General features: G+C 42.1%; 1 protein-coding gene across 2 annotated transcripts in view; it reads left to right on the forward strand.

The window, feature by feature from the left end:
• The first annotated feature begins 857 nt into the window (after positions 1 to 857).
• The window catches only part of LOC117832324 (myosin-9-like), a 49,050-nt gene continuing 37,398 nt past the window's right edge, over positions 858 to 12,509 (forward strand). The window contains exon 1 of one of the 2 annotated variants that reach the window (XM_034711415.1): positions 858 to 1,187. The gene's annotated coding sequence lies outside the window, so the exon portion shown is untranslated. The remainder of the gene's footprint in view (positions 1,188 to 12,509) is intronic. The other variant, XM_034711416.1, reaches the window with a different exon arrangement.

The following is a 12,509-nucleotide window of genomic DNA, read 5'->3' on the forward strand; positions in this document are numbered from 1 at the left end:
GCCATCTGATGGACTTCTTAGGGAGTCCTGTAAAGACAGTAAAAGCAGGATTTGTGGAGAATGCAGTCCTAATATTTACATGTTGAAGGACTCCTTTAAAAGGTTTGCTTAAACTCCTTCCAGGTTGTTTGTTTTCACTTGAAGCCAGTTTATTTAAAGTCATTTCTGTCAGTTCCCTTGGTGGTAACAGGAACAGTGGAGTGGAATACTTTCTCTAACCTGGTTATGATATCTGTCAGAGATCCAAGGCTCTAAAGGACGATATCTACTCTATCAGTAAGTGTCCTCACGCCAGACAAAATATCCTTATCAGCTCTATTGGACCTTTCCTGTATCTGACCTCTGACCTCCTTCAACAAGCAGCTGCACCTAAGAATATATCATCTTTATTCCAGTGTAAACAAAGGAAAGTGTTCAGTTTCAGAAGGCTTGAACAATGCCAGTGTTTTCTCTTTATCAGCAGGGTGAAAGTATTTCATGAAATGTAAACACGTTAAAGATATGATTAGCAGTGTGTTTTCATGGGGTCTGATTTTGGCAGCAGAAACAGCAAGAAGCAGTTGGAGTCATCACTGCTACTTGATCTGAGGCAGACTAGACCTTGTTGACACATGGAGGTGAACTTGGATGATGCAGTCCATCCTGAAAGTGGCTGGTACTTATATGGTCATAAAAATCCTTAGTATGCACATACCTTTCTCATTAAACACAGCTTTATCTGCACCCCTCTCCCCCCTCCTCTCAACTCTTTCAAGTTCAGTTTTTTTCTCCTCCTCTGTCCTGCCCCAGTGGCCGCAGAGCCCGCCTCCTCCCTGATCTGATTGGTCCAAATGATCAAAGCGCTGCTGTCATTGGTCAGAAGGGCGGGACATGGCGGCCTCTTCCTGGACCGCACCCCGGTTCCTGCTGCCTCTGCTCTGAGTGAAATCAGGCGAACCAGTGAGCAGCCAGCGGAGGAGGGAGGGCAAAAAGGAAGAAGGGGAGAGAGAGAAAAAAAAAAAAGGTTAGAAAGAGTGACTGAAGTAAGAGAGAAAGAGAGGGAGGAAGCGAGCGACTGTAGTTTAGCCTGAACTCTCTGCGAAGCTGCTGTTCGACTGGAGAAGAAGTTTGACTCAAGGCGACGCGGAACTGAACCACCTGGTTGTTGTTAGCCACACACCGAAAGGCGCCCTGCAACCAAAAAGCAGGTAAGACCTCTCACTTTGCCTCCTTTGTCCACCATGCTCTCCTTTCGTCCTCCAACTCATTCAATGCTGCCGTCACTCCGGTACTCCGGGAAGTGCGGCAAGTGCGGTGAACCAGGAAGCGTCTGCTGCGCGTTCACTGCCGCGAAGTCAGACACCGCGCCGGGTGGAGTGAAACCTCCTTCATGTGTTTAAGCTCAACTTTCCTTTACTTTAACACCTAGCTAGCTCAGGTGAAGTCATTCCAGCACTGCTAACCCTTTCTTTGGGGATTACTGGGACATAACGGTGGTGTGGTTCAGCCGTCAGCGGTACGGCAGCGGCAGGGAAGCGGCGGGGAAGCTGAAAGCCTTAACGGCGGCGGCAGGAAGTGATTCGGTTGAATGAGTTGCAGAAAAGGCCGAAGAGGAGCTGAAACCTGAGTTCAGAGGGCTGGAAAGTTTCTTCACTCCAAAGATGAAGTAGAAAAGTCGAGTTAACTTCGTGTAATCTGGTTATTTGCGCTCGTGTTTAACTTTGCGCCGTGTGTGGCCAGTAATATGTCTGGCTCGCGGCATGACGTCACTGCTTCGCCGGCGCATTGCAAAAAAAAAGAAAGAAAAAAGGGAGAGAAACGGCGCAGTGCTTTTCCGCTCGCGGCAAACATGTCATGTGCATTTCTCTGCCTTTCTGACTCTGTGTCCCTCCGCCTTCAGGGGTTTATATGAACACACTGAAGTTATATGAGTGAGATTTAAACTCTTCATCACAGCTGAGTGGCTTCAGCTTTACATTCACCTTTATAAGATAACATATTACTTTATTGATCCCCCAGGGGGGAAATTCAGTTGTTACAGCAACCCAGACACAAGTACAATCAATAAGAAGTTTCAATAAGTCAAATAAAATTAAATAGAATACAAGTTAGATATATACAATGTCACAAATTGAATTTAGATTAATAGCAGTAACTACAGGCAGTATTATAAATGTTTCAGTAGTGACAGGGTGACATGGTGTGATTATAGTTGGTAATGACAGATTTAAGCAATAAATACAAGAAGAAGAAGAAAGGTACTTTATTGATCCCCAGGGGGGAAATTCAATTTTTCACTCATTTTATTTTGGACGTGCTACACATACAGTTTTTTTGGTATATACATACAATTGCACACACATGCAGTGAACATGCTTAGGGAGAGATGTCAGAGTGAGGATACTGCCTTGCTCAAGTGCACCTCGGCAGTGAACCAGCCACCAGTCCACTTGCCAAACTTTGCCCATACTGGGACTCAAACCGGCGACCCTTCGGTTCCCAAGCCAAATCCCTATGGACTGAGCTACTGCCGGGGTCTGGATATGTATTTGACCGTGAGTTGTACTAAACAATAATGTAATATAACATAATATAATATGGCAAGATAATTATATAATACAGTATATTATGCATTATAATGCCAGCAGCAGTCAAGAGAGAGAGTTCAGGATGAGATGATGGAGTGTGACAGACAGAGCAGGGATGTTATGGATCTGTTCATGGGGGGGGGTGTCAGTGATCAGCATGGTGCAGTCTGTGGCCTCCGTTACTGTTCAACAGTCTTAAGGCGGTGGGCACAAAGGAGCGCCTGAAGCGTTCAGTCTTGCACCGTGGTGGAATGATGCTCTGACTGAACGAGCTCCCCATCAGCCACAGCTCATCATGGAGAGGGTGAGAGGGGTTATCCAGTCCATCATCCTCCTCTCAGCCACTGACTCCAGACTGTCCAGTTCTAGGCCAACCACAGAGCGGGCCTTCTTTACCAGCTTGTTGAGCTTGCTGGCCTCACCCGTCTTGATACCTCCACCCCCAGCACGCCACGGCAAAGAACAGAGCACTGGCCACCAACATAGACTGGTAGAAGGTCTTCAGAAGCCTGCTGCAGACACTGAAGGACCTGAGTCTCCTCAGGAAGAACAGTCTGCTCTGTCCCTTCCTGTAGACCGCTTCAGTGTTGGTGGACCAGTCCAGTTAATTGTTTATTTGGTACTTGTATGAGTCCACCCTCTCCACTTCAGAGGGGAGCAAGTCATGTGAGTTGGAGTAATGCACTTTTTTTTATATATATGTAATTTTTATCTTTCAAAAAGCAGGTTTAAATCACAGTGTAGTTTCATACAGTTGTTTTTGTTTTTTTATGACTTTCAATTTTTATTTTCATAATATATGACACACATCTGTTTGTTACAAATAATCCCCAGAAGGAAATTCAGTTGTTGCAGCAACCCAGACATAAGTACAATCAAGAGTTTAAATTAGTAAAATAATAATAATAATAATAACACATTTTATTTATAAAAGCACTTTAAAAGTTACTCCAAGACACGTTACAGGAAAGTAAATTATGCAAAGCAGCAAAACAAAACAAAAATCAATAAATTCTAGGTTAAAAGCCTTTGTGAATAGGTGGGTTTTGAGTCAAGTACAAATAGATATAGATATAATATAAATTTAGATTCATACAAATGGATTAAATATAAGTAATTACAGACAGTATTGAAGATTATTCAGTACTGACAGGTTGACATGGTGGGATTCTGGTTTGGTAATGACAGATTAAGCAATATAATAAATACATATGGGTATATGATATAACAAGTTGTACAACATAATGCTAATATAATGTAAGACAGATAATGCTAACTTACTCTGATGAGTGTATTTTGAATGACATCATGATACCTGAAATATAACACATTAAACCAGCTTATAATTACCATGCATTATTCCTAATTACAGTATAATCTACTATGGTGAACATAAGTAATGCACCATGTGTTACAGTGACAGTTTTATGTGATTTTTCAACTTAACGCCATGCAGAGAGTGATTTATTTATGTGGTGCAACTTCAAAAATCAGATAGTTGCTGCACAAATTATCCCCAAAATGCACACTGATGATTGTAACACACTCTATTTGAGTAATTTCCTTTAAAACAGCCTTTAAATTGAAGGTAAGGCATCAGTTTTTTGCACCCAGGATTTCAAAATATTCTCATTCAAACTCCTACAAGTGCTGAGATTTTCATTCACACATTCTGCTCTTACCCAATCACAACCCTCCTAACTATGCTGTGTCACTACACCTACATAAGAGTTGTGCTCTCTCTCTCTCTCTCTCTCTGTACAATCCATGTTTGCTCTGTCTGATGGCACATCATTGTTTGCAATCTGAGGAGCAAACACACTCTGGTATGCTCGCACGCTCTGGAAGAACTATGCGTGACGTCTGTGAACCCGCTGGAGTCTGAGTGTGAGCTGCTCGTATTTGTTGTAATCAGAAACTCCCACTTTATGTTTCCCTGCCAGAAAGTTCTTGCACCATAACACGGGCGTATTTTAAACACACTTTAGATATTCAGGCATGATGGTTTTTCACATGATGCACGCCCACACAGTCACATCGGTGCATGCATACGTCGGCTGAAAGCGGTGTGCCATATCCTGTCTCTGCTGTTGCATTTGAGTCACGATTTCATCTCAGCCGATGCATTGTGCAACGGCCCGTCTGGAGTCCAGTTCTTCTCACTTATTGCCTGTTTCATTGCTGTTATGGACCCCCTGCAGATGTTGTTACATTCCTTCATTCATGTGTCAGCAGTGTCCACACTCACCCCCCCCCTCTCCTGCCTGGGAGAGCTATGTAACGTGTTCTAGACCAGACATCTTAAAATGGTGTTCATTCTCCCAGAGTGATCCAGTCTGAGCGAACATGCCTGTGGATGTTTGCATTTCATTGAAGGATTGAGGGACGGTCGTGCTGGATTACTCATAGACCTCCCTCTGCGTGGAGACGGGCAGAGTGACACAGACTGAGGGATCAGGTCTCACATCTGTCTCTTGGGAAGAGGTCTCATGATTCCTCGAACATGTATCTGATGTGTGTGATCTAAAGATGAATCATCGATTAAACTCAGACTGTCGGTCTCAGAGAGGAGAGACGGGGAGAAGTGGAGTTGATTTATTAGAGTCTTTATGGTTGTTTGGTCTCATGTTGCATAAACGCAGGCTGTTATTGAGTAATGATTGGGAAATCTGGAGGGGTTTAGATCCAGCTTGATCCAGAACAATCTGAAGGAGTCAACATGGAAATGATTGTTGGAAAGGAACAATCCATGCTCACATTTTGTGTCTCGTGCCGCCTGAAAACATGATCATCAGGGGTCAGAAAGGTTCTTGTTACAAGGGCAACTGACGGCAGTGAGCTAGTCTTACACAGGACTTCCACCAGATCCGTGTCCAGTCCGGCTCCCTTCTCTTTCGTCCGTCAACATCCACTGGTTGCGTTTTCAGGACAGCTGGAGTCATGTGACTGAGGTCAAGGATTCTCCTCCTCCTCCTCCTCCTCTCCTCATCCATGTTGTCTTTCTGGTCCTCTGAAAACCTCTGACCTGTTGACTCCAGGCCTGGCTCCGCTCATCATGACTTTGGTTTGTTGTTGTAGTTAAGTGAAATACGATCTGGTGATAACACAGAGTGTTTTATTCTGAAAATTAACCGGATGTTTTACTTTTGTTTTGGTGAAACCTGACTTCCTGTCCCGCTCCATCTGCTCTGTTGAGATTGATGCGTCGTGCTCCGGCATCCGGCACAAATAGAAGTCTTGTGGATCTGATCCGACCTGCCAGACTGGACTCCGCAACGGAGCGGATCCAGTGGAAGTTAACACATTGACTAGAATAGAAACGGATCAGATCTGTCGCTGTGATCATAGACTGTGTAAAATATGGACGTAGGATCTGTGACGTCACCCGTCTGTTTTTGAAGCGCTGTTTTGAGGCCAGTCAGTGGCGGCAGCCATATTGGAAATGTTGAACTCAACATAACTTTTGACAAGTGGGTGTGAAATAAAGAGGCGGACTTTGAGCCTCCTCGCCAACAGCTACAGTATTCCCGCCTGTCTGTCAAGTCAGCTGTTCCTCGTGATGGAAAACTCATAATCTTAATATCTTTGAGTTTGCCAAGTTATGAAACCGGACCCGACACGGATCTGGTGGAATTTGGTCGTAAGCTAGTTTTATTAAATTTGTCCAGCTTGGTCATAATCCTCCTGTCAGCCACCACCTCCACAGGGTCCAGGACTGAGCTGGTCTTCTTCCCCAGTTAGTTCAGTCTGGCTCTCCTGTATCCTGTCCGCCCACAGCAGGTGAAATCCTTCCAATGTGGCGTTGGTGTCCGGTGTTAGCTCTGTTAGCATGATGCTACTCTGGTGCTGGGTTAGCTGGTCCACCTTATCGTAGATAGATCTTACAGTCCCCATAACGGTGGGTGGAAGGACAGGTCCATGTGGTCTTTTCTTAGCTTGCACCTCAGTACCAGCACGTCGTCCTCGCCTCCTTCTCCTCAGCTCACAGGGAACATCGGGCCTAGCATCGTTAGCATCGACATGCTACGGGCTGCTAACAGCTGATCTCGTATGTAAACAATGTTACCATGGATACACAGGATCTCCGGACACACACAGGAACAAAAACAGTTAAAACACCCCTGCAGACGTAGTCAGTTTGGTGTCCATGGCCAACAAATGAGTCCTTAAAGGTCCTGACAGGCTCCAAATACAAAGAGAACTAAACAGATAGAAGAACAACCAAGAGAGAGCTGCTGCAACAGTCAAAATTCTTGGACAGAATGCACTCATGAAGTTAGCTTAGCTTTGTTTTGTGGAGGACGTCTTCAGTGTGCAAAGTATTGCCCAACACCATGGTTAGGGTCTGAGAGTCTTGATATTTAAATACTAATTGAACATCTGGTGCAAACACAGACTTCTTAAAATCTCTAAAGATGTGACAAGGACTCGGTCCCTCCTGCTGTTTCTGGTTCCTCCTGCCCTCAGTAATGGATGTTGTCTCTGAGATGTAGTGCAGCAAAGTGTCACGCAGTCAGCTGAGATTCATTCATGCAGAGAGTCAGAGAGAGGACTGTTCAGATCCCCGTCTGCTATCTGCACGTGTTCTCTACATGTTTGTGGTTTCATCGGTATGTGCTTCTCTGTTTACACGCCGTCTGATGTTTTATGTTCTCTCTCTCAAGGATCTTCTTCAGGTTCCTTCTTACCTCTCAGTGAAGTTTAAGACATTTCCTCATCTCTTCAGTCTCCTCATGGGACCTTTGCTGCTGCTGGTCTCTGCTTCCCCTCCATGTTCTCCTCCATTCTCCCTTCCCTCCCCCGCCTGGTCTTTTCCTCTGCTTGTGTATTTTGCCACCACCCCATCCTTCCCTCCATCCTCCCCCTCACGGCTCACACCTGTAACGTTTCAGTGGAGCTGCACAATACCAGGAAATGGTTTTGCTTGGACTCTGGTATTACACAGAGCAGACTTGGTCTCTGCAGAGGAACACGGTGATGAGGTAATGTTTGAGCAGAGATTACTGACCCACACTCGAGCCTCTCTGGAGCGCCGGTTTAAGTATTAAGTGATAGTTTGCAGCTCTTTGCTCTCCTTCCTTCCTCCTGCTGTTTTAGCTTTTTAGATATTTACACTGAATAAAGTCTAAAGAAAAAAAACAGGATCTGGTTGGTAGTGGTTCTGTACTTGACAGAAACTAGACTTTGCCCGAGACCAGGGTGTGTGTGTGTGAGCTGCACACCTGGCTGAGCGGCTCCATGAGGAAGTGGTTAGCTCAGTCTCTGCAGACTCTCTTGCACCTTGAACTTTGAAACATGCTGCGTAATGAGTCTAACGTCTGTCTCCTGTTGGGATGTTTCACTCCCGGGTCTGTTGAGGTTTTCAAAGCTCCTGTAATGTTTGGTTTGTGGAGCTGATTGTTAAAGAGTGACTCAAAGGGAGTGTCTTTAATGTGGATAACAAGAGATAGCATTGAAAAGAGTCTCTTGATATCCTGACGGTGGGAGGGGGGGCGGTCTGGCAGCAGGATGAGCACAGGTGGAGTATTAATGCCCAAATGTTCTCCTCCTGGTCTGAAATAATAAGTGGCCCTGCCAGTTCAGCGTTCCTCACTAAGATAAGTTGCTGACATGTCGATACCTTAACTCCCCTCTGCATTCCTCACCGTCTGTTTTAACATCTTACATAACCACCTATCTATTTATCTAATGCTCCCTCTATCAGCTGGTCCCAGTGAAAGAGTGAACTGGTGCTCCTCTGTCTAATAATCAGTCAGTCTGTTCGATGATCCGATCAGAGAGCTGTCTGGATGGTAAATGTGGAATTTGTTCTCTGATCCTGTAAACAATGAGCTTATCAGACAACGCCCGACGGTCAATTATCTGTCCTCACTTTAACCTTTTTAATCGTTTGTGCTCAGCAGAGAGAGTTAGAGTTTAAAACATGACTTCATACTGGGACACGCATGGAGACAGGAAGTTAGCATGTGATTCATAACCAGCTGCTCTGAGGTTCAGAGGAAAGACAGGAGAGAGGGTTAAACTCATTTTCTAAAAAAGAAATACATTTATTTTTCAATATTTATAAAAAAATATTTATGAACATATAACATTTAACATTCTACAGACATAGCCCCCCTAAAAGAAAATATAAAAATTAAGAAATAAAGACTCAACAAGAGGAAATAAAATGAAATGTGTATAATGACAATAATAATGAAAATAATAAGGCTTATAAAAATAAAATAATAGTAAAAATAAAAAAAGGAAAAAATATATTTATAGAAAAAAACACAATATATCAATAGAAAAAATATTAATCTATTATTGTAATAATAAAAAAGTAATATAAATAGTAAAAATTAAAATGTATTAATAAAAATAATATATTAGTAAAAAATAATAATATTCATAATAGAATAATAGTAATATATTATAATGAAAATAATAATTGATCAAGAATACTATGTTAATGGTAAAATAAAAAAGATATATTAATTCTAAAAATCTAAATAATTACATATATTAATATTAATAATCCTAGCCAGAGCCAAAATGATTTAAATACAATTTTAACTTGATAGAATTACACCAGGCTTTGCCATAAATGGTTTCCATGCCATATGTTTATTTAAAAACAATAAATGTTGACATGTTACATTGATTTTTAAAAGCTTAAATCTGTGTTTTGTTGCATTAAATGAGATAATACTTCCTAAACAAGGGAACTAGGGTATGTCAACAATAAATAAAGTATATATTAATTGATTAAGAACTTACTTGAACGCACAATCAAACACAAACACATGAAGTTTTAAGTGTTAGCATGTTTCAGTGTGAATCAGCAGCTAAAGTTTTGCACACAGTGGAACACAAAACTATGTTGCCAACAAGGACATGGACACAAAGGTTGAGAACTTAACACAGGACACAAACCCAGCTTTGGATATGAAGCCAACATACCAGTAGGAAAGCACTGATGCTGCTAGCATGTTAGGCTACATCAGAGCGGCCCCCTTCCTTAGAGGCTTGGTTGGTAAAACTAGAGACCTAGACCGGATGCTAGAGGAGGTGCAGCTTCAAACCCCAAAATCACAGGATGGAGTTTGAGTTTAACTTCTGTGTCTCACTAACTGATAAAAATAGATCCACTCTGACTCTGAAGATGAACAGTTCGGTTAGCTATCAAGAGTCTGCTCTGAAAAAGTGAAACATGGCATGGTGGTGTTAATGAGAGGGTACTGAGTACATGTGATGGCGTGGGCGGAGCGCTGAGCGCTCTCAGTCAGGCCCAGTCGAGCCTGCGGTTGCAGAGGGTAGATGGCATTGGCCAGCTTACAGTTGAAAGTGAAATTGGATCCTGGTCTGGGCAGGAATGTGAAAAGTAATGTGGAAAGTGATGTAGATCTGTCATGCAGTGCGGTTATTTTCCAGCAAGGGCTTAATTTGCTTTCTCGGCCCGCTCGAGAGAACGCCACCTTCCCTCCCGCTGTCGACGCACATTCAAGCTTCACAAACGGCAACATAGTTTTCTCAGTTTGTCATTTCCTCCTTCCTCTCCTTTCTTCTTCTCTCTGCCCCACCCTGCTGACTTCCAGAGACGGAGGGCGAAGGGAGGAGGAAGCTGTGCCCGTAATGAACCTCGACTTTATCCGTACCCTCTGAGTCCCGCTCTCAGATTAACGAGGGTCAGCAGTCAGTGGATCGTTGATCTGGTTGATCTGCACTCAGACCGGGTCACAGAGCTGAGAGTTCCAGTGTTTGTTTGTTGGAAAGACACAAACAGAGTGACAGCAGCAGGAATGTCTCAGCCTGAGCTCTCAGGGGTTTGTGATAGGATGCAGTTATGGTGTTATTGACTTCAGTGAGGATGTATTAATATTCCTGTGGATGGGTCAGTGAACACATCACAGCTGCTGCAGAGGTTCATGTGCAGCGGGAGGGTTTGACTGTACATGGGCATGCTGTGGTGGAGGCCGACACGTCTCCTGGTTTTTACAGTCGCTCAGGGAGACTCGGTGAGGTGGAAAGGAATGAGAGGGAGTCTGACTGTTGCACCAATCGCCTCACTTTTTAAAACTGAGGTTGATCTGCTCCCTGAATGAGACGGACGCTCTCCTCTCTCTCCCTCCATCTCCTCCTCGCAGCGTTATTTCCTCTTTTTAACCACACTCTGGTCTCTGTAATGACCCCGCTTTCTAAAACCGGCCTCCTCCTCCTTTGTGTTTGGTTTGACGGTTCCTCTTCCTCTCCTTCTCTGACGGGACACTCCTTAACTCTGTCTGCATTTGAAGAAATAATCCTTTAATGGTCTCTCTGCCAGGTTTCATAAAGTCCAGGGGTCTTGCCAACATCTTGTTTTGGGATTATGTTGTGTTTTATGTGTTGAATTAAAGGAATAATCCTTGTTATGATTATCCCAACGAGCTAATCCCATTGTAAAGGGGTCTTAACAGAATGAAGGGCGATGCTTTAACAGCAGAGTGGTGTTGCGAAGTGACGAGGAGTCAGGGAGACCTTGATTTTTACAGGATTATGGAGGACCTGGCAGAGCAGCAGCAGCCTGAGCACACGGTTCTATCCCAAAGTCAAGACCGCATCCATCCTCGTCTTCAATCTGTCAGCTGAAAGGAAAAAAAAACCCGGCATGAGGGAGTTTATTTTCCTCATCTGATTTCTGATTTCGATATAGAACAGTGCATGTCACACTAGAATAGCTGCTGGAGTCATTTTTAGACTTCGTGGATCCTCAGGAGAGGGGCTCAAAGTGTGTCAGCGAGCAAATCTGTGGCATGAATGTGAGTCAAAGAGAGGCGAGTATAAACAGACGAGTGAGATAACGTGCTGTAATATGATTGTAATCTTAACAATAATATAATAGCTCTATTTATATGAAAACAAGGGTTTACAGACGAGCAGGAGCATGCTTAAGATCCCAAACAACAAGTGAACTCATCATAAGAAACTTTAAGTTCCCAACAACATGAACTGAGACAAAAAGGACAAAGGAAGCAAGATTAAATCAATAAATCTGAGTTAAAATCAATACAAAGGAATTAAGCAGTAAAAGAGGAGTGAGATAAAAACACTAAAGATATCAACACTAATAAACAGATAAAACATTAAGAGATAAAAGCAGTATCAGGGTATGAGTAATTACAATGCTTCCCTGTGCCAACATTTTATTTTTATTTTTCTCCTTTTTCATTGAAAACCTTATCACTTCTTTGTTATAATATATTTTATTTCTTTATTATATATTTTTTTCTAAATTTAACTTTTTCATCAGTTTAGTGTAAAAAGTGAATTTTAAAAGATAAAAGTGTTACAAGGAAATGTGAGTAACTGCAATGCACTGTGCAAAATTATTCTTATTCTTATTATTACTCTTTATTTTATTATTTTTCTCTTTGTTATTGAAAGCCTTATTGTTTCTTATTATGTGACAATATATTTTGCTGTATTTTATATATATGTATATATATATTTTTTGATTTAACTTTTTCATCAGATTTTGGTGTAAAACGTGAATTTTAAATATAAAAACATTTAAGGTTATGTGAGTAATTGCAATGCACAGATTCCTGTGAATTTTTTAAATTTTTCCATTTATAGTCTTATTGCTTCTTTTTGTGTGATATATTTAATTCTGTATTATATATATTTTTCTAAATTTAACTTTTTCATCAGTTTAGTGTAAAAGGTGAATTTTAAAAGATAAAAGCGTTAAAACAAATAAATAAATAATGCTAAAAGACAATAATAAAAACAACTAAATGCAATCAATAAGCAGATAAAACCAATTCAATAAATAAATAAAGCATCAGTCTATATCTGTGGTATTCAAACTTTTTCTGCAAGGCTTCCCATTGGTTAATCCAAATATTTAAGCCCCGCCCTCAATTAACTTAAAAAAAAATCCCCAGCAAGCAAAGCTGCAAAGGAAGCCATAAAAAGTGTCTC

This window comes from Notolabrus celidotus, chromosome 20 (assembly GCF_009762535.1).
Source record: "Notolabrus celidotus isolate fNotCel1 chromosome 20, fNotCel1.pri, whole genome shotgun sequence".
NCBI lineage: Eukaryota > Metazoa > Chordata > Actinopteri > Labriformes > Labridae > Notolabrus > Notolabrus celidotus.